This window comes from Pteropus alecto, unplaced genomic scaffold, assembly GCF_000325575.1.
Source record: "Pteropus alecto unplaced genomic scaffold, ASM32557v1 scaffold106, whole genome shotgun sequence".
NCBI classification, from domain to species: domain Eukaryota; kingdom Metazoa; phylum Chordata; class Mammalia; order Chiroptera; family Pteropodidae; genus Pteropus; species Pteropus alecto.
In genome coordinates this window covers 640,255-660,455 of record NW_006442103.1, presented here as the reverse complement: position 1 = coordinate 660,455, position 20,201 = coordinate 640,255, and the positions used below count along the sequence as shown (strand labels likewise).

General features: G+C 43.2%; 1 protein-coding gene and 1 pseudogene across 7 annotated transcripts in view; one reads left to right on the top strand and one right to left on the bottom strand.

Moving 5' to 3' along the window:
- CARMIL1 (capping protein regulator and myosin 1 linker 1) overlaps positions 1–20,201 on the top strand; it is a 262,767-nt gene that overhangs the window by 31,230 nt on the left and 211,336 nt on the right. The window lies entirely within an intron of this gene.
- Positions 12,208–13,235, bottom strand: LOC102897224 (annotated as a pseudogene).

Genomic DNA, 20,201 nt, shown 5'->3' with positions numbered 1-20,201 from the left:
GTAGTTCAGTATTGTTTATTTACATGTACATCGTTGTCAACAGGTCTCCAGAACTTTTTCATCCTGCAAAACTGAAAGTGCATCTACCCACTGAACAGCAACTTTTCTTTCCCTGTCCCCTTAGTACGTGGCAACCACCATCCTACATTCTAAGAGTTTTACTACTTTAGATGCCTCATGTAAGTGGAATCATTAAGTATTTGTCTTTTTGAGACAGCTTATTTCATTTAGCATAATGTTCTCAGGGTTCATCCATGTTGTAGCATAGGACAGGATTTCCTTTTAAGGCTGAATGATATTCCACCGTATGTATGGACCACATTTTCTTTGTTCGTTCATCTGTGGATGGACATTTGCCTGACTTCTACCTCTTAGCTGTTGTTACTTTTCTTTGAACCCTGCTTGTGTCAGGCACTGTGAGAGGCTCTGGGATCAGAAATGAATGTGGCCCAGGCCTGACCCTCAGGGATGTCACTCACAGTGTAGTCACGAGAAAAGCAAGTGAACTGTTTCCATCGTGACTAAGAACAGCAGTGGTGGAGGCGAACCCAGGCACCAAACCAAGTTCTGAGAAAAAACTTGAATTAGTCAGATTAGGATGATGGCCAGTGGAGGGTTTGGTAGGCAAGGATTCCTGATCTGAGGGAAAACAGTTTTCCTTACAGAATTACAAAAGGTGAGAATGTGGGGAGTGGTGAGAAATGTAGCTGGAAGCGTAAACCACAGCTGGAAAAACAGATCGAACGTCTCATGGGCCCTGCTGAAGAATGTGGAGGTTTTCTTGGGGGCCACTGGGCACTGTTAGAGGAGTCAAGCAGTAAAAGCGATAACAGACTTTCTTTTAGGAGTGTGATTATGGGATATTGGTGCAGATGCCCTCCATGTATTGTTTTGCTTATTCCTTGCTCAGTAAATATTTGCTTAATGAGCAAATATGGAGCAGACCTTTCACCAGGGATCAGAGGTGACCAGATAGCATTTTGGGGGTTGGGGGAGAGATTCCGATGAGCTTTGTGTTACTTTGCCTGATTTATTGCTGAGTATCTATGGAGACCAATTCACTGAGCTGTACCGTGAGATAGGTTTCCGTCATCCCTGTGGTGGAGAATTACTTGAAACTTGACTATTTGCTGTTATGTGAGGAAGGAATGTGTATTCTATGAAAGTGTGTTGACATATTGTCATGAGCTGTGTAATCTGGAGGTATTTGTAAAAGTGTCATCTGGTGCAAAGGCTGATATTTAATTATCTTTAAAAATAAGTACTGGAAAAGACAATCCAGTTCCAGATTTCAGGGTTCTGTGATGAGTCTGTTTTTGTGGAAGTGATTTGTGTTCAGTGGCATTTTTTTCCCCTCTCACAGCTCTCATATGGTACTGTTTTGACTTGTTTGGAAGATAATTTACTTCTTAAAGAGACTGATTCAACTAATCTGGGAAGTTGGTTTGATTATGTTAGCTAGAAATTTGAAGTCATTGCCTTCTACTTACAAGGCTTGTTATTTATTCATTTATTTGTCCATGCATTTCTACAGTGGAAATTTACTGAGTGTGTACTGAGTAGTAGGCACTGTGCTTAGTATATAGCAAATATAACAAGCATGGCTTGGCTGGCCGTCTAGGCAGTGAGGGAGACAAAGTAAATGTATAAACAGTAATTGTGTGGCAAAGCTGGAAACTATTGAAAAGAGTCTAATGATGAGGAATTTGGGGTGGGGGGGCTATGTGGGATAGTTAGATGAGATGGTGACATTTAAGATGAGCCTGGAAGAGAAAGAGAGAAATCATATGAAGAGTCATGTGAAGAATCTTCTAGGCAGATTCAACAGAATGCAAAGGCCCTGAGGAAGCTTATGGTTTTAGGGGGCCTGAAGAGACAGTGAAGCTAGAGCATGATGGATTGAAGAACTCATGCTGGACCACATACACTGTGGCAACTAAGGAGTTTGGATTTTGTTTTTAAATAAGAAAATAACATAATCTGATATGTTTAAAATGATTATGTAGACTTCTTAAATAGAGGATGAATTGAGGGAGGTGAGACATTGTGAAAACCAGTCATCAGGGCGTTCTCGTGTAGTGGAGGTGAGAGAGCGGGCAGTGATAGGTTTCAGCACCAGCAGCACCAGCCAATTAGAATCACCTGGGAACTTAATAGCAATGCACTGTTCTCAGCCTTATCACAGACCTACTGAATCAGAAACTCCACTCGGGGATTAGCAGTCTGTGTCTTAACAAGCCCTCCAGGTGATTTGATATACAGAAAAAAATTGAGAACTCCTGGAATCAGGATTGCTGGAGGAGACGGTGAGAGGTGGACTGATTTGGGATGTATCTGAAGTAGAGAAGTGACAAGACTTATACATGAGAGTTAAGGAAAAAGGAATCGGTGACGAGTTTGAGCAGCTGGGTAGGTAGAGGCCTTACTTAGTGTGATGAGGGAGACTGATGGGGGTGAGAAATGGCTTAACCTTTGAACGCACTGAATTTGGAATATCTTTGAAACATCTGGTGAAGATGTTGAGCTGTGGATGGTGAGATGAGTGTATGGCCCAGAGAAAAAGTTAGTTTGGCCCTTGCCAGTGTCCAGGGAGATTTTAAAGCCATTGGAATAGGTGTTTGGTCTCACCCATGAGGTGGGAAGGGGGAGGGAGGAGAGGGGAGAAGATGAGGGGAGAGGAGGAGGGGGATGGGAGGAGAGGGAAGCAGAAGGGGAGATGGAAGGAGAGGGGAAGGGATCGCCCAGAAGACCAAGCCAGGAGGAACTCAACTTCCAGAGACCGTGAGCAAGCAGAGGAACGGAAGAACAGCCTGTGAGAAAAGTGGGGAGACCCAGGAAAATGTGTCATGGGGTAACAGTCCAAGAAGGACACAGCGGTCAACTGTGCTGATGCCTGTGAGCGTTCCCTCTGATGAAGCCGAGGTTTGCGGCATAGACGTCATTAACCGCTCACTCTCTTTGGCTCTTCGGTGAAATTGCAATAAAAATTCACAGATCAACCTGATCTGCATCAGGGATTTTAGATTAGAAGAAACCGGAGAAACACAGCCCCTCTTTTCTATTTAAGAAGTTTTCCAAACAGCCAGTTTCCATTGATTTCTCTGGCTCCCCTCTGGCTGCTGCTTGCTGTGCAGACAAACTCTGAAAAAGCATTTTGTTGTCTTGAAAAGGAGCAGCATATGGGCCTCCACAGTTGTTAATATTTTCTTTTATTACTATATTTTAAACAACATCTAAGATTAGGAAAAAAATTTCCTGGCAACGAGCATAACAGGCTCCAGTAAAAGTGATTACTAGCTATTGATACTGGCTACTACAGGCTTTTAGTTTATCTGCCACTCAGAAAATGTGTAATGTTGAGTAAGAAGAAGAAAAAGAGATTTATAAGTTGTGTGTCTCTTCGGGATTCTGTTGGGTATGGTCAGAATTTCAGAATTTTCTACTTTTGACACGTTGGGTCATAGACTATAAAATGTTAGAGCTTGAGTGGGAGGATGTGGGCTCGGGGGAAGGAGCGAACATTTGAGCACTGATTGTGTTTGAATCGAGCTAGGGTCCTGAGATTTCTTATTTCATCTGATCCCCTCTGTGAGGTAGGTGGTATTTCCCATTGGTGAATGAAGAAATGGGCAAATAAACAAAGCTCCTATTTAAACCCAAGTCTAAAATGAATCTTTCTTTTGTGCCGGGCTCGCGTGGGGATGTGTGTTTGGAGGTGTGGGGACAGGGGGTGTGGGGTGGAGTTGTAGGGACAGGGCTCACAGAGTAGTGAGCATCAAGGTAAGCAGAAGTATCAGAAGGAGCTAAAGCACTGATGAGATCCTTTAAAGGAGACTGAACCCCACAGCAAGGCACTTAACTAGTTTTCCTGACAAGTACTACACAGAACAGAAAGTACTCTAGACCTTTCGTCCTTAAAGACTGACGTAGGCATTTTCTAGATACTGCTGAGAATCTTACTGCTTACTGCGGCTACAGACCTGAGCGCCTCTGGGCATTTCATTAAAAGCTTCCTGTTTTGATGTCATTTCTCTCCCTCTTGTTTGCATGTCTAATTTATTTACTTTTCTTCCCTATAGAGCTGCAAAGCCTTGTTTCTTTTCTGTAGAGGTTGTATTTCCCTGGAGTTTGGATGTCATACTCTCCTCCCCCTTCCTCTTTCAAGTCCTACTAGGAATTTAGGATTGTTCTCTCTTTCTCTCCCAGAGTGGTCTTAGGTCCTGAGGGCTTTTGACTGCTTCCTCAGAGCCTCCATCACTCCCCTGGCTCCTTGTGGAAACAGTGGTTGAGGTAGTTAAATCGAAATTTGGGGAAAATCTCCTGGAATGATGAGCTGTAGACAAAACTCGTATTAGTTAACAGGGACATTTTAATCCAGCTGTTCTTGGGCATGAAGCATTGAGTCTTGGACCCTACAATTGGTGCCAGTCTCAGGAGGGTCATATGTTCTTCTAGTCACAAAAGGTCTTTCAGTCACATTGGAGAGGACAAAGTTCATAAGAATCAGTGGACCATTTTTAAATGACAGTGGGTAACTTAGACATAAAGCAGATGTTACAAGCTAGTGGCTTGCAGTCTATTGTAATGCCCTTTAAGTATATAGTTTTGAAACAAAATTAAAATTGATTACCAACATTTACAAATTGGGAGATTTCAGTCATAAATATCTGTTCTGGCTGCTCTTGAGCAGACAGACAACTGAGACCATGGAACATTAGCCACATTTGTGCCTCACAAGGATGGGAATTGCTGTGCGTGAGCCCTTCAGCTGCGGCGTGTTTGCTCCGGTTCCTCACAGTCCACAAGGCGCCCTCGTGTTGTCGATGACTCTGAAGCCAGGGTTGGCTGCCGTGTGTCACTGTCCTTAAGGCTGTTGTCTTCCATCCAGCCTGCTTTGCTCTTTCACAATGAATGCCACGTTGGCCTCTGTATACATTTGCATTTTCTGACTCTTATCCTACGTAATCAGGACATGATACATTTAGAAGTTTATATTATCCTTGCAAAAGCAGAGAATGGGAAAAGTCTTCTTCACCGGTGTTCACGCCAAGAGAAGAGGAAGAGGATGCAGGTGTGGAATGCATAGGGGCCTTCTGGAGAAGTTGAACAAGAGATTGCATTACCTCTTTGGTCATACCTAAGTGCAGATTCCTTCTTGTTTCTGACAGAACTTTTCAAAATACCGAAAGTAGTTCAGCTGTTGTAGTGGCCTGTGTGTTTTGATAGTTGGGTTGAGGAAAACAATGAGAATAGAAATGGGATATTTTTACCCCCAAATTGTTGTTCAGACTATTCAGCGATGAGAGGATATTTGGGAAGTTTCAATCCCAGTCTGGGCATTAGCTTATTGTTATTAATCTAAGCAGACGTTCTTTGATGTAAGTTGTTTAACGGTGGACTTGTAAAAAGCACGTGATCCTATTTAGTATCAGGGCTCTGTGGTTAAATTAACCCATCTCTGCACATTGCGGTGCACTTTTGTAGGTCAGGAAACTGAAGGTCAGGGGAAGAGTTTCATTCTGCAGTTAGTTTAGTGAACATCAATGGGGGTACCTGTGATGCGTCAGACCCTGTGGTGCTATGAGGGGTATGGAGATAAGTAAGACAAAGAAAAGGTGCAGATGCTAACAGGTCATTTCAGCATCATGTGGTAAGAGGTGCCCACAGTGCTGTGGGATGACAAATTAGCCCTTGGCCTCCTTCAGGACTAGAGGGATGACCCCCAGGGAAGTGGATGTCCACATAGAGCCTTGGAAGCTGAGTAAGAGTTGGCCAGGCAGCAACAAGTGGGAAAGGATTTAAAGGATGCCATGCAACCTGACGACTGGAGGGGCCAAGGCTTGGAGGGCTCTGCGGAAGCTTTTGGGGAGCCCCAGGAGCGGAGAAATGATCAGATTTCTATCTTGATTGCAGTGTGGTAACTGAACGACAGTGTGGCAGGAATGGAAGCTGGGAGGTCAGGAAAATTGTAGCCAAGTCAGAAGGTTCTTTTTTGTTTTAGACGACAGGTAAGGATGAGCCCTGAAATGGCCCAAGCCACAGTTTACCTGCTGTCTTAGGTGAGACTTTTCTCAGTGGTGCTGGCTCTGCCATTTCGGAGGACTGGCTCAGATGTTCCTTTATATACTTAGAAACATTGAGAATGGGTGATCGATTTTATCATTTTGCTGAGCTCTTCCATTATGGTTTATATTTCAAATTTCTTTTTTGAGGGGAGGGAGGAGGAACTTATAACATAATTTTGATAAAAGTTTGCAGAAGTAAATCATGTTTATCAAGATAAGTTGCATAAGAAGTTTGTTTGATTGTAACATTGTTTCTATGGGCAGTCACTCTTCCACAAGAAGCAGCCACCTCCCTGGGAGGAGGCACACAGCGCTGTCTCTGGCCTCTGAGGACCCAGAGGAACTAAGCGTTACCACCACCCACACACTGGGACTAGTTATGGGACTAGTTAATTTTTGGCTCAGGCCAGCCTCCTGCTGTCAAAACAACTCTTCTATTTTCATGTGGAAGCTGCAGAATTCAAAAGTTCAGTGCTATGCAAGGGCTTCGTTAGTGGGTGCGGGAATAGCCCTCTGCAAAAGACTTTGGGTAAGGATTACATGTGCCCAGGGCCCCCTCACAGTCATAGAGCTTCAGTGATGCAGCCTACCGCTGTAGGCTACAGAGGTTTTGTGGGTACTAAGTTTGATTAAAATCTAGTTCATGCTGTTACCATTGTTCTCCAGGAAAACTTCAGTAGCCTCTTAACTAGCCATGGCCTCTGGCCACACTGGGGTCCGTGGTCTGCACAGCTGCAGGGGTGGTTGTCTAAACTGCACATCCAAGCATATCACTCTCTGCTTAAAATCCTTCACCAGTTCCCCAGAGCTAATCGGCAGAGGCAGGACCCCAACGACATTCTTCTGTATGCCCTGTGGTTTGGGCTCTTCTCAGCCTGCCTCACTGCCTTCAGGCACCCTTGGGACCTGCCGAACTGTTTGTCCCCAAGGTCATCAGACTTCAGCCCTCTTTATTGTGAGGTCTCTAGAAAGTTACCCAGCTGAACCCTTCTTGAAGGTGTACTGCTTTAATATTTAATGTTTGCCTTTGGCTTTTAGCAAAAGTTGACACGAGAAACCTAGAGTGTGAAGGACCACTTTATATATTTTCCTATTCAGTGCTTTATTTAAAGACATTTGTTGAATAAAGGACTCAAAATTGCTTTAGCATTTAGTCCCAGGAGAAATGAACTTTTCTCATTTAATAAACTTACATGCTTGCTTTTAAAAAATCATTTAATTAAAATAATCCTTGTTTGCTTTTTTGCCATTGTTGCCAGGAGCCTCAGAGCTAAACTTTTCAGTCATAATAATCATAAAAGCCTGGGTATTGGTTGAACTGGCCATCTGCTACATTTGTCTGTCAAGCCCAGCGCCCTTTCCTGATTTATTAGTTTGTTTGCAAATATTTATTTGTGGTTATCATGAGCTGAGCACTGAGACACTGGCGAACACAGTGGGTGGGCAGAAATGGAAGTGGGTGGACTGGACTGCAGCTGTTCCAGTGTGAGGTCGTGGCGGCTTGGAGGAGTGTTGGCGGTGAAGTTGCAGAGACGTGGATGGGTTCCAAATATATTTTGAAGGTAGCATCAAGTGGATTTGCTGAAGCTTGAAGTGGGGAGTAAGGAAAAAGAGGAATCAAGGATGACTCCCAGGCTTGGATGCTGTGTATGGTGGCGACTTGCTGAGGCTGGGAGAGGAGCGAGTGGAAGGGGAAGGGATGGAGAACTGAAAACGTTTTGGATTTAGGAAGACCCATCACACATCCACATGGAGGCGTTGTTTAGGTCAAAGTCTGGAACTCAGAGTAGAGATTGTTTCTCCTCCCCTGTCCCTTCCCTCCACCCCTTCTTTTAGGGACATTCTTTTGCCCTCTGTAGCCCTGTATTTCTAGTGTGACTTCGGCTCCACAGCCACAGGAGAAGGCTCAGGAGAAGGCCTGGTGCTTCTGTGCCTGTTGGTACCGGTGCTCTGGTCCCCTGGCCCCAGGGAGCAGTCCAGGCGTGGGCATACGATGCAGGCAGGAGTCCTTCTTTGGATCTTTGGAAGTACTGCCCTGGAGAGAGGGTCCTCTTTCTCAGCTGGAGAGGCAGATGGTGAGTAGTCAGCACTGCCTGTGCCACAGTTCCTGCCTTGTGGAGGAGGCCCTTTTGAATGTAGAGAGTGATGCAGATGTCAGAGAAATGTGGAGAGGCCTTTCCTTTATTTGCTACGTGTATCCCTTGGAATCCAGGGTTCACAGGTGTGAAATGAAAAAAGCTTTGTCTGGTCAAACAAGTTTAAAGAGGTTTCTTGACAGCAGAACTTGTCAGAATCTTTAATTTTGAATAGGCACTGCACCTCTTCAAGAGAGGAATGAGCATTCAGTGTTTGCTAAATTTGAGTGTGGATTTAAAAAAAAGAAATGAAACATCTGCAAATATCTCATCATTACAAATGAGGAAACTGAGTCCTGAATAGGTTTAAACACTTCCTGAAGTCATGCAGGTAAGGGCTGGTCTGGAAGATATACTCAGGTTTCCTTTCTTTTCCTTCCATTTCACTGTCCTGCTGGAGTTTTACTTTTTTCTTTCTATGGAGCTTAGGAATTCTCTGTGAATCAGGTGCCTTAGTCTATATATATGTGTTTGTGTGTGTTTGCTTTTTTTTATTTTTTAAATGAATAGTTTTCAATTAGTGTGTGTGCTTTCAAACTGGAATTTGTGTTGCAATTTGTAGCATTGGTTCTTGTATTACTCCTTCGGCCTTCCCTGTAGGTAGGCAGTTAATCCATGAAACTCCTGGAAAGCATACAGTTCCATTGATTTGATTTTGTTATAAGGAATGTGTAGTAACTGCGTTCCTGGCTTTAAATTATCAGGATGTGTTGTTATGAAAATGATATGAGGTTTCTGGAAATTCTGTATTTTAGAAAGTGTCATTAAGCAATTGCTGCTTTAATGCAATGCCTGTTGAAAAGATGCACTTTGTGAGTGTGGTTGTGCAATTATTTTTAATCTTTGTGATTTTTCTGGAGCTACGCTTGATTGTGAACGATTATTGAAAATAAGCTAATAAAAGAGAGAAATAGGATGACGCATCTTACTAATTCTGACATGTCTACAACTGAGAAATGGTATTCAGACACCGTGTGTGTAGACTTGAGGTTCATGTGTAGCCTGATTACAGAACGGAGCACCTAGTGATATGCGGCTGTCCCAGGTGGCCTTGCTGTGGAATGGCAGAGTGGGGCTGACCGTGCTAGGAGTTCATGCTCTTTCCATCACCTGTGCCGGCATCTGCATTTCTGTTTATTGTCTCTAGGTTTCCACCTCCCTTGCAGGCAGTTAAAGCCATTTTATGCGGTAGCTATGCACATGTTTTATATGAAGAGTGTGCACATCTAAATTGTTCGTTCTGAGAGGATCTCCATTCTGCCCTGTTACTGGAATTGCCAGTCACATGCCCATCCCAGCACCTCAGTTTAGATCCTTATCACTTCTCTCCTGAATTGTTGCAGATGTTCCCCAGCTTGCTTCCTTGTTCACCCCCCTTCTACCCATCTTCTTTATTCCTAGGTAGAAAAGCCGTGCCTCCCCTGCTTTCAGGTTTTGTTTGCTGGCCTCTGCCTCCCTTTCTGGCTATGTCTCCTGCTTCTTGTGGAAGCATCCTTCGTCCTGGCTTTAGAAACTACTCGCTGTGTTGGCGATAAACGGTGCTCCTCGGTTGCACTGTCCCCGGACTGGAATCCCTCCCTCTTCCATTTCATCCTTCATGATTCAGCTCCCTGTGTTTCTCTAGGAAGCCCTTCCAAATACAGCCTCTCCTTGCCACCTTCCCGTCAGCAAGTTAATATAATATGATGGTGACGAGTGTGGACTGTGGTCCACGATTGCCTGTGTTCAAACCTGTGCTAAATCAGCTCCATGCTGTGTGACATTGGACAAGTCATTTAACCTCTCTGTGCTTCAGCTCTCTCCTCTGTAAAATGGAATTAATAGTAATGTTTATCTCCCGAGTTTCTTGTAAGGATTAAAAGAGTTAATGCATGCAAATCACTCATGAAAACACCTCAGTCTTATTAACTATTATTTATATTTTAATTATTATTATTAAAAATATAGTATTATTAGCCTTTGTTAAGGATAACAAACTAGTTGTATTCCATTTTTATACCCTCAAGCCCCTTTTGTAGTACATGGTGCTCAATAAATGTGGCTTCCATGAATGAGTGAATCAAATCCATAAACACTGAGCACTTATTTTAGTGTTTGTCAAGTTATGCCCTACTTTGTTTAAGAGAAGAATTTATTTCATCACTGTTTTAGGTGTGCCCTTTTAGGAACAATGGATAGATGTGAACCTTAATATCAGCATCCTTTGAAGATTCAGGAGCCATTTAGAATTTCATTTTAAAATTCTGTTCTTTCACTGACAGATTTGTAGTTTTGACACAGTTGCCCTTTAAAAGACAGTGTCTAGATTGAACATTAAAATGTCATTTTGAATAAACTGTATGCCTGCTAATAAGTGAAGTACTTCTTTGTAAAGATAGTCATTATGATGTCATAAGGTTTAGGAGACAAATGCTTATCATTTATTTGTGCTTTAAAAAAATGTAGAGATATCCAGGCACATTTCTCTACTTTCTCATTAACCATTTCCACTTCTGAGTTAATGCCTCTCTTACTGCAAGTCGACCATGTTTCTGTTCATGTTGATCAAATGTTGATTCAACTTCCAGTGTTTGCCAAAATATATTTTCAATTGATATCATTTCTCAAGAACCATTTAAAAGCCAAATAACATTTACGAACTAAGATTTAATTTCTTTAGTTTTACATTCCTATTTCTTTATTTGTACAATAGTAATGGGGCACATTTCTTCTGACTTTGATGATCTCCCCTCTGTTACAGGAGGTTGGGAGGAAACAGATCTAGACTGACTCTAAAAAGCTGAATGTCAAGTTAATTGTCTCATCACACAATGGCATAACCAGCCAACATCCTCTGAACGATCCCATGTCTGTAATGGCGTCATTGCCATTTGAACTGTGTGGAGTTGTTCTCTGAAAGGTGCTACAGAAAACGCAGTGCAAGGGGCGATTGTGGTGGCGATGGTCAGAGGCTCTTCAAGAGAACTGAATGAGGCCAGCGGGAATGAGGACAACACGATGAATGACTCTTTTGTTATTCGGTGAAATAAAATACTAAAAAGTGTTCTTGTAACAAAGAGTGCTCTTTGGTCAGAGTGAACATGATGTAGTGATAGTTTTTGAAAACTTTTGTTTAGTGGTTATTAATATTTTGACTCAGTAAGGATATTTAAAAAAACATTAAGCAAAAGGTCCCAGTATGTAAGAAGGATACTACAGCTATAAATGTTCAATGCTGAACGTGATGGAGAGTACTGCTGTGTGACTACCCTGCTGAGTTCTGCCCCAGAACTTGTGCCCTGGGTGGACTCTGTCTTGCGTGGTGACTGGTCAGATCACAGTCCTTATTTTCCATGCATATGATGGAAATAGTATGCGGCTCGATTACCCCCGATTTTCCTAGTAGTTCTGCCTTTATATATTTTACTGAGAAATGGTAACCCTTTTTCTATTTCTTGGCTGATTTTATTAGGAGAGTATATATTTTTGGTAAGAATTTTGCCATTATGTCATTACTTATGAGCAGATATAAATTGTTGCATTTATTTTATAAGAACAGTTCAGAGAATTTCATTCTAATGAAATCTTTGTATTTAGCACTTTTCCAGTAACGGCCATTGATTGGGGTTTCACAACTATTTTGATGAATGAGTTCTGTCAGGAACGGAATTCACACTTAGATTTTGCTTTTCGGGTTGTGCTATTTTTGTCTTTTGAACGTTATTTAAAATGAAAAGAATTAGCACATACGTTTTAGAATTAGCACATGGATCATCCCACTGTTTCAGAATTTGAGTCTCCACCAGCATTAATTCTCCAATAGAGGGTCTCTAAAGGGTATATTCCCTACAAAATAATGTATTTTATTGCAATTTCCTGTTGAAAGAATATCTCTTCCTGACCTTTCTCCACAAACTTTATGTACCCATAACTTTTTTGTGTGTGTGTGTGTCAAAATGAAGCAGTTTTTTTTCGCTCTGCCCTGTAGGTTAGGAGAAATTTATCAGGAAGTTTCAATCACCTCATCATTATTTTCTGCAGTTTTCATTCTTATATAGCTGATGATCTTCAGGTGGAGACCACACTCTTGAGAAAGCCTCTGTTTCTTCTTGTATGTACTCATCTACGCAGACGTCCGGGTACTTTTTGTGGTTGAGGAAACTCTTCTCCTAATTTCTTAAGAATATCTTCTGGGATGTCCTCATCTGGGAACAGATGCAACCTCTGCATCCTAGTTCTGTGAAGGTTTTTGGCAGCCTTTTTTTTTTTTTTTTTTTTTTTTAACAATTGCCACTGATCCTTCTGGTGAGGTTGGGCAGCTATACTTGTTTAAATCCACCTGGGTAACCAGTACGTAAGGAGTATATTTTCTGTTCCCATTTGTTCCCAGAAAATGTCATGTGCCTTGTGTTCGTTATGACAGTGTGATCACTGCAGTCGCTCAGTTGATGGCACACAGGTTTATACAATCCTTGAAGTTTAACTGATGCCACAGCAGCGAGTTTGCCCGGGGGCTGCATTTTCTCATCTAAAGGATACCAATCTCAAGCAAAAATGCCCCATTGCTGGAGTGCCCTCGAGAAACCCGACATGTTTCCCCACCAGCAGGACCGTCCTTCCTCCAGGATCCAAGGCCAAGTCTGCAGCATCACTGGCCCGGTGGGAAATGCACATATGCAAGCACGGCAGTGTCGAGACCTAGAAGGGCCAGCACTCGCGTCTGCTCCTCTATTTTGCTGGATCCCCTCCAGTATTTCCATGATTGCAATTTCCTCATGAAGGAGGAAATAAGCAGTTATTGAGAGAATAACTCCCAAAATTCACCCCCTTGAGAAAAAAGCTGCGGAAAAACCAATGGAGGACATATAATTTCCAGCTGATCTAAGGAGAAGGGGACTGGATGTAAAGGGCATATTAGTTTCGATGGAATTTCTTCTGTATTCCATGAGTGAAAAATAAACCTACAGAATTCCCTTCTTGTGATTCCCCCTCCCATGTGTTCTCTCACCAATATAAAATAAAATAAAGCCACCAAAACAAACCGAGGAAGGTGAAAATAGAGAAGTTGTTACTTGTGTTACAGACAGGGGAGCCCTGCCCCTCGCGCACGCACGCACACACACACCCAATACGGTCTCTAAGCCTGGCTAGGAAGGGAAAGTATTTTTCATTTTTAGCTGTTTGGACCTTCTTGGAAAGTCTTGGAATATGTGAGTTCTGGCCGTTTTAGATGACCAGCTGGCTTCATGAAGGTGGGGTTAGGTTTCCCCACCTCCACCTCCCTTCGCTTTCCTCCAATGGGATTTATGGAGCGGTTACCAGTCTTTCCTGCCGCAGATAAGGACACCCTCTTATCTGTGGCCTTTTTGGTGTCCATTACTGGCAAAACCACCGAATGGAAGTTTCTATTCTCACCAGAGTCAGAGTCAGAGTCTGGGCTGGGAGGTGGGCGGCCTGATGCAGGGATGCCGGGCAGGTGGAAGGAGGTGATTAAGGGCACGGAGTCCTCTCTCTGCTCTGTGAGACTAGTGCATGTCACCTACTCCGTAGGGGTTTTTATAAAGATTAATGAGGGATGGCATAAAACACTGAGCATAGGCATTTACTGGCACATGATCAGTAAATGATGGAAGTAATGGTGAATTTATTAAGAAAGAATTGACTATAGATGCCCTTTTCCACTTTCCAGGATTTTAACATCAGGCCCATTTTGCCTGTGTTGTTGTTGAACTCTAGGAATCTGTCAACTTCATTGTCTATTCTGTTTGGTTCCTATTATTTTCCCATTACAAATTCATTACTTATATTTTAAAGATGTTTTCTTTAGCCTTACCATAGTAAGATACCATTTCTAAGTAGAACCAAATGCAAATTTGATTGAGTGTCTGAATCTGACTCTGTCCCCACTTAACACAGGTGGGCAGACCTTCCCTAGGAGTGTCATTTATTTTTCAAGCTATGTAGTAAAGAAGCAGAGAGCTTCTCTTTACTTCTAAAGTCAGTTTCCATAAATATCTTCAGTGTTCAGTGTGCAGCTTAATGTCTTTTGAAATGATTGCTTCTTTTGAACAAGTGCTTATGTCACAGCATTTCGAATATAGTATATTCATTATCTGACAAATCCCCCACTTCAGGACTTTACAAATGACTAGGAATGATCCATTAGAAGGTATTAGTATTGGCTACAGGCCAAGAATGTTGGCTCATTTGTTTAGTGTTTGATACTTAAAGAGGCCAGAGATCAAAGTTTTAATTCCCAGACAGGCCAATTAGTGTAGCTTTGTTCCACAGCTTCAGGTTGAACCTCACACCCCTGCCATCTGTCTTCTAAGTGCATGCCATTGGCCACAGGGAGCATTGGTCACATTGGTCAGAGACTGGATGGATCAGAGGTCCTTGGACCACTCACTACAAGGAGACATCCGGAGGAGCCCTGTGTACAGGATGATGGGTCATCAGAATCCACCCCCCCAAAAATGAAAGTTGGAGAAGACTGTCAAGGAAGCCATTGTTTTAAAAAATGCTGAGTACGAATGGCTAAGTGATAGATCAGAATCCAGAAGTCAGGAATATTAGGAAATCTCATAATTTTAATTTTAACTCTCATAATTTTAATTTTAAGTCTGACCATGTCTTTGTAAATTATTCCATTGGAGAAGGTTGGGAAAACTACTAACAGGAAGGAGTGTGACAATATGGCAGTTTAATAATGAACTTAGACCTTTAAAGGAAGTGCACCAAAGGTAGAGGCTGGGCAGAAGCTGACAGTCCAGACTGTAACAGTAGCTCGTATTTACATACTCTGTTGGGCCGTGTTCTGAGCGCTCTTGTTTGACCTCACTTGGACTTTATGAGTTGGGTTCTATTATTATTGCCATTTCACAAATGAGCAAATTGAAGCACTGAGCTTTTAGGTACGACTGAAGGCACACAGCTAGTTAGTTGAGTAGTTGAAGTGAGATATGAATCAGGGCAGACTTGATTCTAGAAAGATCTGAGACTTGCAGAAGGTGCTGTGGACATTAAAAAGGTTGTTAAAGAAGTATTCAGAGCCAGAAGAAAAGAAAATAGCTGTATTTGAATGGATCTGTATTTGATGGAGGTGTGTGTAGTAGTATAGCACAACCCTGCAATTTCCGTCGCCCCTCTGTCTTTTATATACATATTTAAAAACCCAGAACATTAAAAATGTGTTTAGGAAGTTGTAAAGAGCTAGTTTTCCTAAATTAATTTAGGCCTTCTACCCTAACGGAATTCCTTCTCAGAGTCCTGAGAACACTTGGAATGGAGATAGTTCAACTGTGTGCATGATCTGAGGAAACCTGGAGAATAAGAGTAACGCTGGGAAGGTGGAGTGGGGCAGGTGTGTGCCTTGATGTGGAAACAGTCCGGAAGCTCTGCTTAAAAGGAGCTGATACCTTCACGTATTTAGAGCTGACTGTGTTTCCAGGCTTGCTCTGAACGAGCCCACAGTATAAAGCTAGAGTTAGAGAAAGGATGTTAAATGGGGACAAAGTTTAGTTGTCTTAACGGTACGTTTGCTAGTAACTGCATGAGGAAGAATTCGGGTCTGAGATGGATGAGACTGTGGCCTGGAGATGTCTCCACTGGATAGAAACACCAGGTGTTGATCAGACCATTATGATTTCCTCTGACCTGTTTCTAAGAACACAACTCTGCGGAATTAGACCGGAGGCTTTTTTGATCTTCGATGAAGCCATTTCTGTCTATGAAGAGGGCATTTAATCTTATTTTCAGATGAGAAAACTGAGAGTGGAAGAGAGAGTGACTTTCTCAGGGCCAGTCAGCTAGCTGCTTGGTGACAAGTAGACTGCATACTCACCTGTGCTTTTCCACTCTCAGTGTGTGGGGCTGGCTCACCTGGGTTCAAGTCCCAGCTCTGCCACTCACTCTGTAACCTTGATCATGCCTTTGACTGCTCACCCGAAAAAACGGGAATGTTTTTGAGGATTAGGTGGAAAGAATGTGCTTGGCATATAGTAAGTACCGAGGATATGTTTGTTCTCCTTCTAGTGAGGCCTAAAATCTTTTCTTTACGTGCTTATTATTAACGGTAGGTTTTTTAGCATCTCCCAACTCATGACTGAGAAGTTTCATTTTTGCCTTATTTTTCTCTTTGGATGATGTGAAATTTTATAAGGGCATTTCTTATTATTTCTCTGTATGTAACAGCTTTACATCTTCTAGGGTAGGAGTCCTCAACCCCCAGGCTGTGGACCGGCACCAGTTCGTGGGCTGTTAAGAACTGGGCTACACAGCAGGAGATGAGTGGCAGGCGAGCCAGCAAAGCTTCATCTGTATCTGCAGCCGCTCCCCAGAGCTAGCATCACCACCTCAGCTCCACCACAGAACTTCAGGCGTTAGATTCGCATAGGAGCACTGGTCCCTGGTGCCAGAAAGGGTGGGGACCGCTATTCCTAGGGCGTTTGAGTGAAGGATCCAACTACAGGGCCTTTAGCAATTCTTTCCATTCTTGAAATTATGCGATTTGTTCTTTCTGAAAAAGGTGCCTTCTAACTTCCTCCTCCAGCTGCACGTGGCTCACTGTTACTGTGGTAACACCCTCTAATAATCCTGTCAGGAGATATGATGTAACTTACTATCTGTCGAAAATGATTTTACGGACATAAAACAAGCACCCAGCTTCCTCCTAAGAATCCTGAAGCGCTCAGGGCCTAAGCACTGTTCCTCTTGTTTTGATGTTTTACAAAATTGTGCCGGCAGGAGAATGCACATCAGCTAGGAATACTTACAGCGCCCAGTGGGGCCAGTGTGTCATGGTGAGACTTAGTGCTGTCATATTCATTCTCTTATATTTTAGGAAATTTTGGGTAGTTTGAATTGTAATTTAAAAAAAATGCAGAATTGTGGTTTCTAGAGGATTTACATTTATTTTAGACATAGATGATCTAATTTAACTGTTGGGATAGTTGACAGTATTTCTGCATTTTTTGAAGCGCCTAATTATATAAAACACATTTGCCGGTCCATGAGTGGGGAGTCTGTATTTCTCAGTAACCCCAATCTTCCTCAGTATCCCCTGCCTTCCTCAGCACCCCGCATTCCAGAGTACCCCCTTCCTCAGAAGGGGTCAAATGGGATCCTCCACTTTTCCCTTCTCTGCTCCTGGCGAGACCCCTCTGCTGTCTCAGCCTCTCCACAATGTCCTACCTTGACCAACTGGACAAGTCTCACCACAACTTGTGTCTGACCCTTAAGGCATCCATCATCCCTGTATCCTGATCCTCATCTGACTCTTCAGTTTTCCCAATCCTGTCTCTCTTCCCTCAGGAGCTCTAAGGGCCCTTTCTCTGTGTGGTCTGTGCCAAAATCCCTCCTAACCTGGCCTGCAAATACCCTCTTTCTCTTCCCGCTTTATTGGAGACCTGGATCTCCCTGACAACACTGCGTTCCTGCAGCTCTCAGCTGTCAGATGGCTGCCATTTTTCCTCATTACCCTTGAACCGTGGTTGGGGTGGGGTAGTGTCCTCTATGTGGTTTTCGTACTCCTTCCCCTCCTTCTTGCGAAAGCCCCTATTCTGAGTCTCAGGTCTGTCTGTGGCCCGCTGCAGCTCCTGTTGCCATCATCTGCTTCTCCACCCAGTCACTCCCCTGGTTCATTGGAGGTTTTTGTTTCTGATTGGTTCTCCATCTCTCCGACACTAGTTTCCCACGATTTCAATCTTCATGCTGGTGATATTTCCCATATCTTTAACTCTTAGTTCCTTGACCTGTCCTCCTATGAACTGTCTCCTGCCCTCCTCACCCACTCCATCCCATAGTCTTGCCCTTGACCCTGTCATCACCAGTAATCTCCGTGCCACCAGAGCTCATGTTGGACACCCACTCTGACCACCACGTCCTCTCCTTTTGGCTTGCCTTGTGTGGTACCTCCAACCTCCACAAACCTGGGACCACTGGGACCTTCAGTTCATGGAATCTGCCACCTCTTCATGGTTCCACCATCATCCCATGTCCTTAACTCTCTCCTTTCCCGGCTTGAATTCCATGATCAACCACCATGTTTGCTAGCATGGCACACAGCTTCATCACCCTGATCCCTCTCACACTTTGCCATTCTCACTTGACTGACTATAATTCTGGTGACGTCCATCTCTGTCCACTTCCTCTGCACTTGCCCTCGTGCAGCTGAATGTGCCCGGAAGAAGCTGCACCGCCATATTGGTTGTCTCACTCAGTTGACGAGCACAAACCCAGTGGGCGCTTGGTGCTGCCTGGCAGGCGTACCATGTCTCCACTGTCCATTCCTTCCCCACTCTCTTAGGGTACTATTGCATACTTTATACTTGCTTTTCACACATCCATGTCTCTTACTCTCAGCCACTTCCTTTTTCACTAATCAGAAATGATCAGATGAGAACTTCCATGTGCTCTCACCGCCACACCTACCACCTGCCGGTGTCTGCGCCTGAGCTCCTGGCTCCTTGTGTGTGACATTCTATCTACATCTCTGTAGACCTTTTCAAGGACATTGCTCTATTAAATTTCCCCTCTCTTTCCTATAACATCAGTTTTTTTTTTCACTGAATTCCCACTGGCATACAAGTTATTATTTTTCCCATTAAATAAAAATATTTTCTCTTGGCTCTGATTTCCCCTTCAGCTACTAGCCAATTTCTTCCCACAACAGGACATTGTAAATGAGTTGTCTGTATTCATTATGTCTCACATTGCCCCTCCCGTTCCATTCTGAGCCCATTACAACAGGGTTGTTGCCCCTCACTCATAAGCTACTGGCACTGGCCTTATCAGGCCACTAGGGACATTTCATTGGTGTAGCCTTGGGCAGGTCCTGGCTCCTCCTACTCCACCTACTAGCAGCATTCAACACAGCTGATTATTCTTCTGGGATACATTCTCCACTGTATTGCCTGGACACACCCCTTCTGTTTTTCCTTTTTCCTCTCGGGCTTGTCTTTCTCCTCTGCTGGTTCCTCATCTCTCCAAACTCTAAACAGAGTACCTCAGGGCACTGTATCTCTTCTCTATCTACACACTTTATGAAGACATAAGTTCTTATCTAGGACCTGGATCTCTCTGTGAGCTCCAGACTCCTTTACCTAGACACCTGCTGGTCATCTCTACTTGGGTGTGGCTAATAGGCATTGCAGACATAACCTGCCCAAGGGACTCCTCAAGATTGTGAAGTGTCTGTTTTACTGGGTGACCATTTCTAGGGGATCCCTTCTAGGAGGTTACTTCTTTCTGGGGGATCTCACAAGGATGTGTGGGCATCAAGGAGCTTCTAGAGGCAAAGGGAAGGAAAAAAGACAGTTTGGGGGCAAAATTACCTTGATAATTGCTTAAATCTTGTGACAGTTAACATTGCTGAGAAGCATTTATGGTTTCGGGGGAAGAGGCAAAGAGGGATATAACGTGTGGGGATGGGCTTTGAAAATGGTAAGTCAGTGACTAAAAGCAAGAGTCATTAGTTCTTTTTCTGAATGGATCTTGACTATATCCTGTATATTCAGGAATATTGGAATGAAAATCAAGTGCTTGAATTTAAAACAACAAAAATAAAAACAAAAAAGCAAGCAGAGAATATAACATGTCCAAAGAGACATTCTTATCATCCACTTATCTCCAGTGTATCACCCCTCCTCCAGTCTTTCCAACTCAATAGCATTCCATTCTTCCATTTACTTAGGTTAAAACATTTGGTGTCATACTTGAATTATCTTTCTCACTCCCTTCAGCAAATCCTTTAGGCTCTACCTTCAAAATATATTCAGAATCCATTTCTTATCTCACCTGTCATGCTGTCACCCTAGTCTAAGCCACCATAATAGTCCACCTGGATAAATGGAGTGTCCTCTTAAGTGGCCTCTGCTTCCCACCTTATCTCCATCAATCTGTTATTAACTGGCCTCTCCTCTTCTCTTCTCGTTCAGAATAAAAGCCATCGTCATGACTGTGGCCTATAAGATGTTATGTGATCCTCAATTACCCTCTGACTTCCCCTCCTACCTTTTTCATC